This window comes from Barbatula barbatula (genome assembly GCF_947034865.1).
Source record: "Barbatula barbatula genome assembly, chromosome: 18".
In the NCBI taxonomy this organism is placed as follows: domain Eukaryota; kingdom Metazoa; phylum Chordata; class Actinopteri; order Cypriniformes; family Nemacheilidae; genus Barbatula; species Barbatula barbatula.
Genome location: NC_136781.1, coordinates 10069589 through 10083121, shown reverse-complemented (window position 1 = coordinate 10083121; position 13533 = coordinate 10069589).

The window sequence follows — 13533 nt, the reverse complement described above, 5'->3', positions numbered from 1 at the left end:
ACAGCCATGAGCGAGATGCTGAGAATGAGCTGATAATTCAGTTGCTTTGACTTCACTTCACACCTACAGTATAAAAGAGCTCTGTGATTCAAACCTCTATCCAAAACATGCATTCATACACATGGCCTGTTTGTTCAGCACACCCATACATGTCGAATAGTCTATGGAGAACTCGATCTCAAATGTTTAACCAGGCCAGGCATTTCATCAGTATTAGTGAGCCACATTAAAGCAGCATAGGTATTAATCCTCCTCTTTATTTTTGTGGGAGGTGTGTGCTCATCAAAGTCACCTGGCCAAATGTACAGTCCCTGTCTCTGTTTTGATGTTGAACTGGGCAAAAACAAATGAATAAATAAATGAATTAAACAAGTGTATCAGAAATGGTTGAAATACTGTGTACATATTTGAACTTTTTGTTTCTAATTTATAAAAGATAAGCTTTAGCTCTTGGAGTACTTATTTTATTTTTTCCTTTCATGCGTAGCTTTGTGTTTTTATTTTCTATTTCTGTAAAGTGTGTAAATATATCTTTATGATAATAAGTAATATTAAAAAATCTTATTTTAAGAAAGATGTGTGACTTTGTCCTTTTTTAAGTTCTGATTTTTTAGGATTAATTCATACACTGTTAAAAAAACTGTAATATTAAGGCACCTTGGGGTGCCAGAAACTAGCATAAAATAAAATGATGTATAGTAAAAAAAAATATTTATATCAACCTCAAATTTACCTTTGCAGTCTCCTGTCATTTTAAACCTTTTTACAGCATTTATAAAACATAAATGAAAATTCTGGAAATAAAAACAGCAAATTTGTGGAAAATGACAGTATTTTTGACAGAATACGTCGTACATGAGCGTAACTGGTAACAATTTACAGTAAGGTTGTATTTGTTATTATTAGTAAATGCATTAGCAATCATGAACTAACAATGAGGAAAATAGTGAGTGCATTATTTTATCTTAATTTATTAATGTGAGTTAATGTCAATAACATTTTTCATGTTACGTCATGTTGCCATAACATATGTTAACGTATGTTTATATAAATATATATTAGTAAATGCTGAAATGAACATGAACTAAGCCTAATAAATAAGTTTTGTTAGCTTTAACTAATGAAAACAAATACAACCTTTTTGTAAAGTGTTACGTGATAACCAAGGTCATCATTTGACTAATTTACGCAAAGAAATATAAAATCAGGACTATCTTGGTACCACCATATTATTCTGTAACTGTTTTAAAGATAACTAGCTATGATGGACTATACAAAAACAAAAGTTTACACGTATGTTATTTGGAAAGTCTAATGCTGAACTTTAAATTCCTAACCTAAAGAGAAGCACTAACATTACGTGATTGAGAAGAATCACTATTTACCCACACGAGCTCAGCAAGTCAGAATGCAAAGAACAACAGAAAATTAACTCCACGAATTAAGCATCACCAGAATTGTAATCATTGCCTCATTCTTTGATTGATAGTTGATATACAACAGAAAAAAATCTCTATATGGTCTGTCTGCAAGCCATTCACTGTTGCTCTCTCCATTGGGAACACTCTGGGAAGTGTCTGCTTAACATGGTGAGCCGACGTGGCCTGACAGGCAGCGGGTCCCCATCGGGGTGTTCGCACCCTGATCCAGAGAGGTTATGTCATCAAACCTGGGTCAGCTGTATAATTGAACTGGGGGGTCAGTGAGGTGATATGGACCATGACTATAAAGATCTAGAGTTACAGTGCAGATCTGGCTAAGGAGCCCAGACTGCTCCTTTAACAGGTCAGGGATCAGTGAGAGGAGTTAACAGCGGTCTGTTCACTCTCAGTGCAATAAAAAGCGTCACTGAGGACACATATGGGATTATAAATGATCAATCGCATCTTAAAAGCACATTAAGAATGGAGAAATAAGATGCAAGATGTTACTAACTTCAATCCGAGACACAGCGGTATAGCATCTGGTCTGCCCATGGCAACAAGCCCCTAGTTATTTCTGCCACATTATAAAAATCTTTCAAGACTGTCGGCCGTCTCTATGTAAGCTTTGGATCAGTGCTAACTGACAGGCTCATATCGCCGGGTTTCTTCTCATCTTCAGCGCAGTCACTTCTGATTAATCTGCCAAACTGAAACATGGGAGATCTGACAGCACATTGTCAAATCACTGCCATTCCAAATGTCAAAACTGCAGAAAAACAACACCACGGGCAATTAAGCGCATAACAGCCTCCAAGATCTGCCACTTGGACTCCTGCAGGGGTCTGCGGCCGCAGTGAAGAGGAAGGAAAACACAGGGGACCGCAAACAGAGCCTGGAGCCAGGTAAGGCGCAAGAACAACACAGGGCTAATGCACCTCAGCTGTGTTAACAGCGGCTGCCTCGCAGAAGGAACGGATCATTGACGTGGTCATAAAATCAAAACACAGAGGGTTGTGGGTGAGGGGATTGTGGTGAACCGCACCAGGGACCGGTGCTGGAGCGTCTGTGTCATTTTGAGATGCTGGACGAAGGCTTGACTCACTCTGGTTACTGCTCTAATCAACGTTCTGAATTCTTGTGATTTGTTCAAGGAGTCCCATGGGACGGACCCGCTCTGACGGACCGCTCTAGGAGCGAAGAGGGGTGTCAGCATTCTGAACATATCCTTGAACTCATTTCCTTGAACTCATTTCCCTCACCAATGAGCCAAAAACTGTCGTCCAGGATTATACGCAGAGAGAGCGGCTCAGTCGCATGAGCCTTCATCTGCAGAACGCAGAACAAAGCGAGTGCACCCATGCATAGCTAAATGGATCCAAGGTTGCACCTTTCCCATCATCACAACTTTGTGGATTTTGTTACTGTACAGGTGGTCAAAGAAAACCTTTTGCGATTTTGTTAGAATGAAGACCACAGTTATGGGAGTAGGACATCTCCACTTTCTCAAATTTGTGAAGCAAATATTAGTAGAGTATTGGTACAGTATATCCAAGTACATCAACTAATTGTCAGGAAATAAAATTTAGGACATCAATATTTTAATGCTTTAAGATTACAGTATATATTTATACCTCGGTCTGTTTGACTATACTCGATTCTGATTGGCTGGAATGTTTGTATTAAAACCATTTAATGCACAGGTAGTTCCGGTCAGTTTGATCACCATTTGAAATTAACAGACGAAAATAACTGTAATTTTCAATTTGGAAAATGACTGTAAGCGGTATAATCCACGGCTAGTCGAGCCGTAGAGGCGTTATTGACTTCCACACTAGCCCTTACTTCGTGCTGCGCGAAGTTTTGCCTCAGTTCAGCATTTCCACATATATTGTGACAATTCCAGTCCAGTGTCTTTTGAATTTCAGCAAAATCAATCCTCAGGAATGACAAAGTTACCCAACAACGTGAAACACTGAGAGAATGCAAAGACAACAATATTTTGATTTGGAGTTTGAGAGAAATGCTATCACAAGTTAACACAATGAAACAACACTGATAATTTTACAGTTTGAAATAAGCTAAAGAACAGTTTGCACTAAACAATGATCGTGCCCACCAACATCTGAGTATTACACTGGTTCTCTTACAAAACACTTACCAGACACTTTTCTCACTGACTGTTCTGCAGTTGACAGAATTTTCTTGTGTCAGTTGATACTCTCAAGAATACAGTCTTAAACGGATCTCTTCCTCTCTCCTCCTGTTTAATAAAGTTTAAACACAACATTCAAACATAAGTTAATAAACAAGGCATTAAGGCTGTTTGTTGTTCAAAATGAAACTTCACAACTTTAGTTGTCTAATGTGGCCCTTGAAAGACAGTAGTTGAAGAGCCCTGTTACAAAGGGAGGTTTGGGATTGTTTTGGGAGCGGGGACTGCTGCAGTCTTTATGATTGCATTTCCAGCAGTAAACAACTCTCCCCCACGGGGATCTTATGACATTGTAAAATGGAGCAAGGGCTTATGTTGGCCAGTAGCTTAAGACAAAAATGCTTCTTTAAAGGCATCAGAACTTTATTGAGCTATTTGCTGGTACCTTGTAACGCAAATGTTTCCTTATTTTCAGTCATGCTTAACTATAGCCACCACATAAATTCATTATGACAACATTTTAAACACGTCTACTTTAATCTTCTGCTAAATGTTAACTAGCCCACAATGTGATACTAAACCTGGGCGTAAATCACAAGGGGGCCTATAGGAAACAGATTAGAGAGGAGTAACGCGAGAGAGAAGGTTATCATTGCTGCGCACTAGAGATTTTCACGTTAAAACAGGAAAGAACATTGACGATAACTATTGAGCGCCTCTATGGTTGTGGCCTCTAAAAAGCCTAAAAAACGCAGAGAAGCCCTTGCCAGCTTATCACAAAAGAAGTGTGAAGTTATTATCTACTAAGGGGAGTGAATATCTCTAGGGGGACATCACATCCTGAAGGGAGTCTGGGGTCTTGTGGGAGGGTTGTGGTTTGCGGGCTGTAGCGCAAACAAGCAGACGTTAACGGCACAGCCACCGCTGCCACTGACAGACAGCAGCACGAGTCGCTGCCCTCAAGGTATTCTCCTAATCTTTCAAGTGGGAAATTAATCTTCCTGCTTTCACAGAAGGAAAGGCGCATTGTCTGAGCCTAGCGAAGTTTACAACAATAACAAGTTTAAGGCTTGACAAAAGTTGGGAAAATTGAGTTGTACTGTAAGAGTTTGACAGTGTAATTAACTTTTCTCTTCCTCTTTTTGTCAAGATCACAAGTTGTGTAAAGGAAAGTTGTGGTACTATAAAGGACTGCACGCAGTTTCATGCTGAAAGAAGAATGTGTCAACACACAAAAAGGACTGGTAACACTTATTTGCACAGGTACAGACAATTCCCCAAAGCCACATAAGGTTTAAGATGTCTTAAAGCTTCTTGTTGTGATTGAAGCAACAACCTCCAGGATACCATCAAGTTAACAGTATACCAAAGCACCTATGATTCAGAAATCATGTTTCAAATCCTTTATTTGACCTCTTCACGTTACCCCTTTCATACATGGCAGCCTCTGTCAAGATTTTGTGTGTGTGTTTATATTGCTCCTAAAGGGATCTATACAAACGACCGGATTGCGCCTAGAACTGTAAACCAGCAGCAGGAGGTGAAGCCACCGAAAGCGATCGCGACACCATCTTGGTATGCCTAACTGAAAGAGAGCACTATTGACTTAAAGTCAAAATGACGGTCCAAAAAAACCCAGCGATTTAGGCACGCGATAAGTTTTTAGTGTTTAAATGAGGTGTTACTTTTAATGTGTTTCCAATGTTTATGTGTATTTTGGGCAGAATAGCGAAGTATTGAAATCAATATAGAAGGTGAGTGTGTATTGCACATGTGTAAATGTTTAGAAATAAAGATTCATGACTTAAAAAACATAAACAGCCTATATTTATCTATATTTAGATTTCAGAATAAGTACATTTGTCATATGTTGAGGTATTGTAAGTCTTGTACGCTACTGTACTGAAAATGAACATAACTCACTCTATATCTAATAAGACGGAAAAATTCCCGACTTTAAATGATTAACCATTTACATGCTTACGACATTTGCATTGTAAGAATGTACTGAGAGACTTAAGATATAAAAATGTGGGACTGTTTTATCATTCATATTTGAAAACTCCCTATTAATTTAATAAAACGTTTGGGCATACCAACATGGCGCCGCGTAATATTCAGTGTAATGACATCATGCGCAATCCAGTCATTTATCAGTTCTTTACACTTATTTTAACCACTTGAGTGGATGGTATGAGCTTTGTTTTTGCTTAAAGAGGTTTTGTAACTGTCCATTTCACTTCATGCACAAAAGGGTTGAAAACATCTACTCGGATGTCCTAATTCTCGGTTTTTCACGTAATGGAAAAAAACGTTTTGAATGATTAAATACGGTGTTGTCAAAGTTGACAAGCACTTTTTAATACTTTTTATCCCATTATTTGCAAAACCCAGTGACAAACATGAAGAGTGACTAATAATAATGAAAAAGAATAAAAATCCCAAAACAAGGAGATATTAGAAGTAATGTATATATTGGTGCGACAATAATATCTTATAAACAGGGCAAATGCATATTTTCTTCTCAAAAAAGACTGCATGATACTATTAAAATACACTACTGTTAGAGACTCTATTACTACATTATGTCAAACATACAGTAAGAAGCCCATGTCTAACATAGCCCATGTCTAAACACAGAATGTAGAGCTAAACTTAGACTGAAGATTACACAGATGTCAGCTTAATTAAACCTTACAAAATGAGAAAAACTCAATGAGAAACAGACGCTGTTCTGGAGGAGAGGTACAGTACATTAATGCACAGGCTATATCGTTTCTTACCTCTCAGAGCTGGAGGAGGTTCTGATGTAATAGCTGGAAAATCTCAGCTGGGAATGCTTCATTCATGCGATGAACACACAGACCGCCTGCCTCTGTGAATACTACACGGCTTATAAATGCATTAGTATACAGAGATGGAGATGTCACAGAAGTGAAAAGAAATGATTTTTTGGAAGGTGGCCAGGCTGCTATCATTTGCCAACTCGGATTTAATGAACCCCATTAAACTATGAAAGCTGCTTTTCTAAAATCACTGCCAACGCTCCATTCTTTAACAAGCTTCTGAGGATGTTTGCCTGCATCCATCCGATTAACCAGCACACTTTTCCTGATGTCTTAATGCAGGTCACCTCCTCTGGGTTTTAGAGGGAGGGAGAAGAGAGACAAAGCTCCCGTCGTTCTTATCTTTCAGCGCAGCCAGCTGAGCCCCTCTCGGTAACAGCAGCTCGAGGAGCAGCCAGGTCTTCATGGCACAGTCTGTACCGAGCACAGCAGCCAGGCTGAGAAACAAAGCCCCACCGCAGTGTGAAGCAGAGACTTGATCTCGTCACATGGGAAACAAACCTGTTGTCTCGGTGATCACAGGTACCTGTGAGAGACGAAGGCAAGAAGATGGGAAACGGTACTGACAGATATGTAAATCCATGTGCATTGTCCTTCCTTTAGCTCTCCCCAAGGAATAAATCTGCATTTCATCAAGGTTCCTTTAGGTTGTAAATATATAAAAAAAATGCTGCATTAAAAATGCAGCTGAGCTTGGAATAAGACATGTACAATATCACCTACACGTTGAATTGCATTTTTGGTGAATTATGCACATGCAAGTGTTTATTAAACACAGACCCCCAAAAAGTTCCTTTCCGTTCTACAAGTGTGTTGATGACAGTGCCTGTATCTGTTCAGAGAAAGATATATTAAAAGAAGAGATTGGTAGAATGGTGGTGTTGGACCTTCACCACAGCCCTTTGACAAATACGGCAAGTTTCCTGGGCAGGTGGGATGCTGGTTTCTGCCACGGGACAATCATCCAATCACAGCCCTGACAAAATTTGAAATATTATAGAGTTAGTGTACACATAGAATGACACACAGCTATATAAATGGGGAACGCCGTTATTAAATGATAAAAAACAAAGTTTTATCGTACCCATATCTATAATGACATAAAGGTCCAGTGTATGACATTTACCGGCATCTAGTGGTGAGGTTGCAAATTACAACCAACAGCTAACTCCACCCTTCCCCATCCCTTTAGAAGCATTACAGTGGATGACACAGAAGTAATATTGTCGTCACGTTTTCGCTTCTTCTCCTGAAGGAGATAATGTTTTCACGAAATGCACTCTGTAGAGCATTTTGTCCATTCAGGGCTACTGTAGAAACAATATGGGGAATTTCTTGTAGGTACAGAAATGAAATCCTATCAAAATGACACATTTGACTTTTAAGCATATAAATGCCTTCCAGTTGTCTTGTTTTCCTGGATAGGAGTCTTGGCTGAGCTATGGTAAACAACAACAAAAAGGTTGGCTCGTTGCAAAGAGTTTAATGTGCTCTTTGTGTTCTTGTGTTCACAGAATCTTCAATTCATTACCACATGATTGAGAGAGTCGCATTGATTACTTTGATAGTTATGATACTAAACAGCTGGCATCTGATCCAGCAGATGAAATTTTAACAGCACAATCAGCCATCATTACCACTGTGCTAGTTGCCATGACTACAGTATAGCCAAGTGATGCAGTGACCCTAGCTTCCCGGCTACCGGTCGTAGCCCTGACAGAGCAATTCAGAAGTCGTGCACAAACAAGCAAACAAGTCGTAAGTAACCAGACAACATCTGCTCAAAACAATTTGCGGCTTTGCTTGGCTGGAGATTTTCAACACATTAAACGTGGCCCATTCGACACAGCTCATTTCTTCTCTGGTCAACATGATAAAACTTAGCATGAGTACAACACAGCGATAGCATCAAACAAGCAGTCAACTCCCACTTGTGGGCAGCCGCCCCATGCACCCCACAGTTTGCCAAAACACTGAATGACTGCTACACATTGTACAGAACTCTGGATTACTAAAGAACAAAAACAAGTGGAAGTGTAACCAAACCTGTGAGAACCATGGACCGGAGTATTAAAAACGATTTCCAGCAGATGGTTGAGAACTTCAAGGCTTTCAGAACTGACCAAGTATGCAAACCTGAATAATCTTTATTTGATCTGCGAGAATGCTACTAGGACAATTAAAGGGAAAATTCAGTGTCTGTCATCAGTTATTCAACCTCATGTTGTTTAAAACATGAACTGTATATGACTCTTTCTTTCTGTAAAACACAAAAATTTATATTTTGAGAAATGTCACGATGGAAGTCAATGGGGGTCAATGTTGTTTGCGTACCAACATTTATCAAAATGTCTTCTTTTGTGTTCTGCAGAAGAAAGAAGGTTCGGAATGATATGACGGTGAAAAAATGATGGTTTCAGTTTTCTGTTCTTACTCTACAAACCCTCATGGTCTCCAGCCGACGCTTCAGAAGAAGTACTCTTGCACGTTCCCTCCACTTTTACCCTGAGAGAAAGCGTCTGATGCTTATGCAGTTGCCATGACAAGATATGTCCTTTTGAGAAAGACTGAGGAGGTGTGTAATGATCTTCACCACCCTCAGCTTTAAACAACTATTAAAGCATCAATCTCGAACATCTCGTATCTCTGTGGGTTAAGCGATGACAGTTCTGGCTGAGGACCAAAGCAGGATTTTTCAGTAAATTGCACCGCCACCCAGAAGCCTAATACCATGCCGATGATTACGACTGGGGCTGTTGACAAAGAGATCTTCTCATACATATGAAATGACCTGCCTTCTATACATATCAGACCGGTTAAGTTATTTCTTTATTTGCTTTCTTGAGACACACGTATTCTTAAACGCAGATATCAGATTCATGAGAAAACCAAACATTGCATGCAAGGAAAACAAGAACTCCTGAGAGGTCCACATGCGTAAACAAATTAAAGTCATCCTGCATGGAAATGAAACAATGAGCTCCGAATTCAACATTCATCATTGTGCCCATCAATCATTAGATGCTCTCTCATGCTCGGATTCTTTTCGGGGCATACTGAACTGTAAAACCCAACTAGGTTTAACAAGGTTAATGTCTCTGGCTCGCGTTTTACAGTAATACATGTGGGGAGTTTTTGCGCCGTTCAAAAACTGCAATTAACATTGTTTATGTCACAATTCCACATGTAAGTAATTCCCATAAAACATGCAATGAATTAACTCCATGACAAAGGCAAAATAATATCCGCTTTCAAATGCTCACATGAAAACAATTAAGGGCATTAAAGCGTTTTGATTTGTATTAATATGCCAAGTTTGGGGGTGAAACGTGCCCCCATGCTCTGCAATTCTACCGGTTATGAGGCTGTTTATTGAGTATTTGGCTTTTGCTCCAGCACTTCTGCACCACATTCATCTTCTTCTGAGGCAGCTGCTGAACTGGCAGACAGCTCCTATTCGTTCGGTTCGATGATTAAATAGATTTTGATTTGGCATGCTGCTGTGTAAACTTCCTGTGTGGCTAACCCTAAGGTCTGGCCTCGCCTGTGGGCCTCCCCCAGAGGGCCAAGCACTATTTTAGATACCATCCCTCCAAATTACCAAAGTACAAAAATGCCTGTTTTAAACCTCTCTGAGCGTCTGGAACCAACATCGGGTGTACCTTCGTGTTCCTTTCCAGCCAGATTCCAGCGACTTGTGAATATTAAACAGCAGTGACTGCAGGAATGGTTCCCAAATGGGCTGCAGATGTTGTTTGAAGGGGAGGTGAGATTGTTTTGTCTGCAAACGAAGTTGTTAGAAATAGTCAGTTGACAACACTTCACCACTAAAGATAAGTTACCACAGAGATGCAGTGGTCAGGAATGAGGTCTATCAATACATAACCGAGATTTAATGGTTACAGATGAGCTCTGACCAAACACGCAGCGAGCCAAGCAGAAGGAAAAACTTTCAGAAAATGTAGACAAACCATATGGTTATTGCACAAAACCTCAGTTTGAGGGTGGGCATCTTTTCATCTGTTGGTAATTACTTTAAGCGCCATATGTTGTTGAGGTTCCTTACAAGATTATCCTGGAGCTTAATCCAGATAATGGGGGATATAGTGTCTGCGATAATCTTTTTAGTATACAAGATGGGTCTTATGTCAGATAACATTATCTCCTGAAACACTAGAATGGTGCCAACTATGCCAGCCACAACGGCCAAGCCGAAAACAACAGTCTGTACAAACAACAACTGCCTTCTGGTTACCTGTTTGACCTGCCAGCTTTGAGAAGAAACAGACCTGTATATGGAGTAAGATGAATGAGTAACTAGTGGAAAATCATTTCGGAGTCTGTTTAAAATCCAACGCCAGTCATACCTCCAGGCTACTGCTGTATCAAACTCAGCGAGACATGAAAGAAAGGAAATGACTGAAGCATGAAGCATTCGAAAGCATTTTTAGGGATTTAGCCAATTCGTATGCTCATTTTTGGATCATTCCGTATAAATAGCAATAATTGCTAGATGTAATAACAGGATGCTGTAAATGGAAACATTTTCATTTTTACAAATCAAATGCTCAACAGAGCAACTTGATTTTTGTATACTGTGGCACAAGGTATCTGGATACATATGAATGCTGTTGCATTACATGAGCTAAAAAACTTATTTGTTCAAAAATATTGCACTTTTCAGTGAAAATCTTGACATTTTCAAATAAAAATTTAAAACAATATTTTTAATTCTCAGAACCACTAAAATTATCTTAACAACAATTGATTTCTCTGAGTTAGCACTATATGGTCTCACTTAATATTTTATGCTACTTTTAGATTTAATGCCACAACGAAATATACGTATTGTCCAAATACCTTTTGAGGTAGGACCCATCATGAAGAAGGGTAGTTGATGAAAAAATTGTACATGTGTCCTATAGTGTGACATGAAAATTTTGAAAACAGATAGCTTTACATTGTTTTATATTATTATAAATTATCTGTATTTATCATTTAAAATAGCATAATAGAGATTTATCTGTCTGTCAACTACCCATATATGGTTACATGAAATACGAGTAGAGCGGCAGTAAAATATGTTTTTGGACATACTGTGTATGTTTCTAAACTTTAAGCCTGCCTTATTGTGAGCTAACTGACAACACAAAGTCCTTTCTTTAGATGGTTACGACAGATTGGAACTACTGCCAATTTACACTTGACGGTGTGCCAAGTGTCTGTCTTAACTAAATCCGTTAAGTGATGTTGATTCATTATCTACCCAAGAAAACTTTTAAAAACCTTAATTAAGCTGAATGCATTTGGTTTAAAATGACAACATCATTTCTCAAAGACATCACAAATAAATATAATGTCACAATGTACAATAAACAAATCCAAACAAATAAACATCCAGGATATTTCAAAGATTGTCCCCAAAAATAATTAATAGCTTTGCATTTTTAGAATAACAATTCACATCTGCAATGCTATTAATCTTGAAAATAGTGCTATGAAAACCTTTGCACCTGTATATTCTTATATACTACGTATGTCTTATCAGCATGAGAATGAACAGGAAAGAAAGACAGGGCAGAATACAACATTCCTGTAGCTCATCTTGTAGAACATGGTGTTAACAATTCCAAGGCCATGGGTTTAAGTCTCAGCAAAAACACAACTGTTTTAAAGTGTGTCATGAATCTCCTGTCGGTCGCTAAAATGTAAATGATTACAAACTAGAATGAAGTTCGCCACCTGAAAGTTAGTATATAGGAAACTTCATGATTCTATACAGATAAGGGGTAAGAGTGACAGCTTCTTTCTTCAGCCGGCAACATCTTGAAGCTGAGGGAGACCTCTGTCATTTATTATTTGTTCATTTCTTATTATGGAAATATCTTCTCAATTGACTCTCACTTTTGTATATTTGCACAGTGGTTATTTTCTTTTTTACACCCCCTCCCCGTTTGTTTATTTGGTGTAACAACACGTTCAATCCTGTTTCAAGACGCGGCATACGTGAACCTTAAAAATTTGTTTTCTCTTTGTTTATTGGTTCAGTCGGTCAGGCTGGGATGAAATGGCTTTGTGTGCCTATGAGGTGATGATAGCTGAATTGAATCATAGAAGCTGCTCTCTAGTCAACATTACCTCAATTCTTAATCCACTTTTTCAGATCCGAGACAGTCTGACAGCCTGCACTGTTTGGCTCAAATATCAAAAGGCATTGGCAATAAGTACCACCTTATTCAAGGTTGGAAGCCCATTCCTCAAGTGAAATTCCTCTGCAACATGAAAATTAGCAGACTTTTTGGGGCGTCCTCATGAAACTGTATACGCACATGTATAGGCCATATTTTACCACAACATGAAGGTAAAATTATCAAGGAAAAATTTGACAAACACTTTTGCATAATAATATTAACATTAACATTGAATTATCAAGATTTTCATGAAATGCAAAGCAAATTCGTGCAACCGTACTGTACTATTTCAATTGTGGCTTTTATAAACATCATAGAAGTATCATATCAAATCTGTTGTAAAGCTAAATAGGAATCAAACCAGAATAACTATTGAATCAAAACAGGGATTAAAAATAACATTACAGTTAAAAAGGAATCATTGTGTCTCAATAGTCCTCAGTGTAGCAAACATAGCCCTAGTTTTTGCTGAATATTTTTTTTCATTATGGTTTGTCCAGGATATTCTCTCAGCTGTGTAAACTTTCATTAACTATTAGAATTAGCCAAGATTTTCGATCTTTGTTGTTACATAGATGTCCCTCCATTTTCACTTCTCATCAAGGACATTAGGATTAAAAGGCCAAGGGTGTCACTGACCGCTGACCTGAAAATCAGCTTTGATGACTGACCCCACTGCCAAGTTGTCAAGGTCCGAAAAACTTAAAGGAAGCCTGACCTCTCAATGTCACCGCTGGCCTATGAAGGTTAACAGCCCCTCTAACCTTCTATCAGGGTCCACTGGGGGCCAAAAATCCCATACTAATACATCATGTCAAACTCTGCCATCATCAACCGAATCCATTCAGTTAATGTTTTAAAAGAATTGTAATCGGTTCCTTTCAGCATGGAAAAGTTCATGTGGCATGTGGAAAATGGAA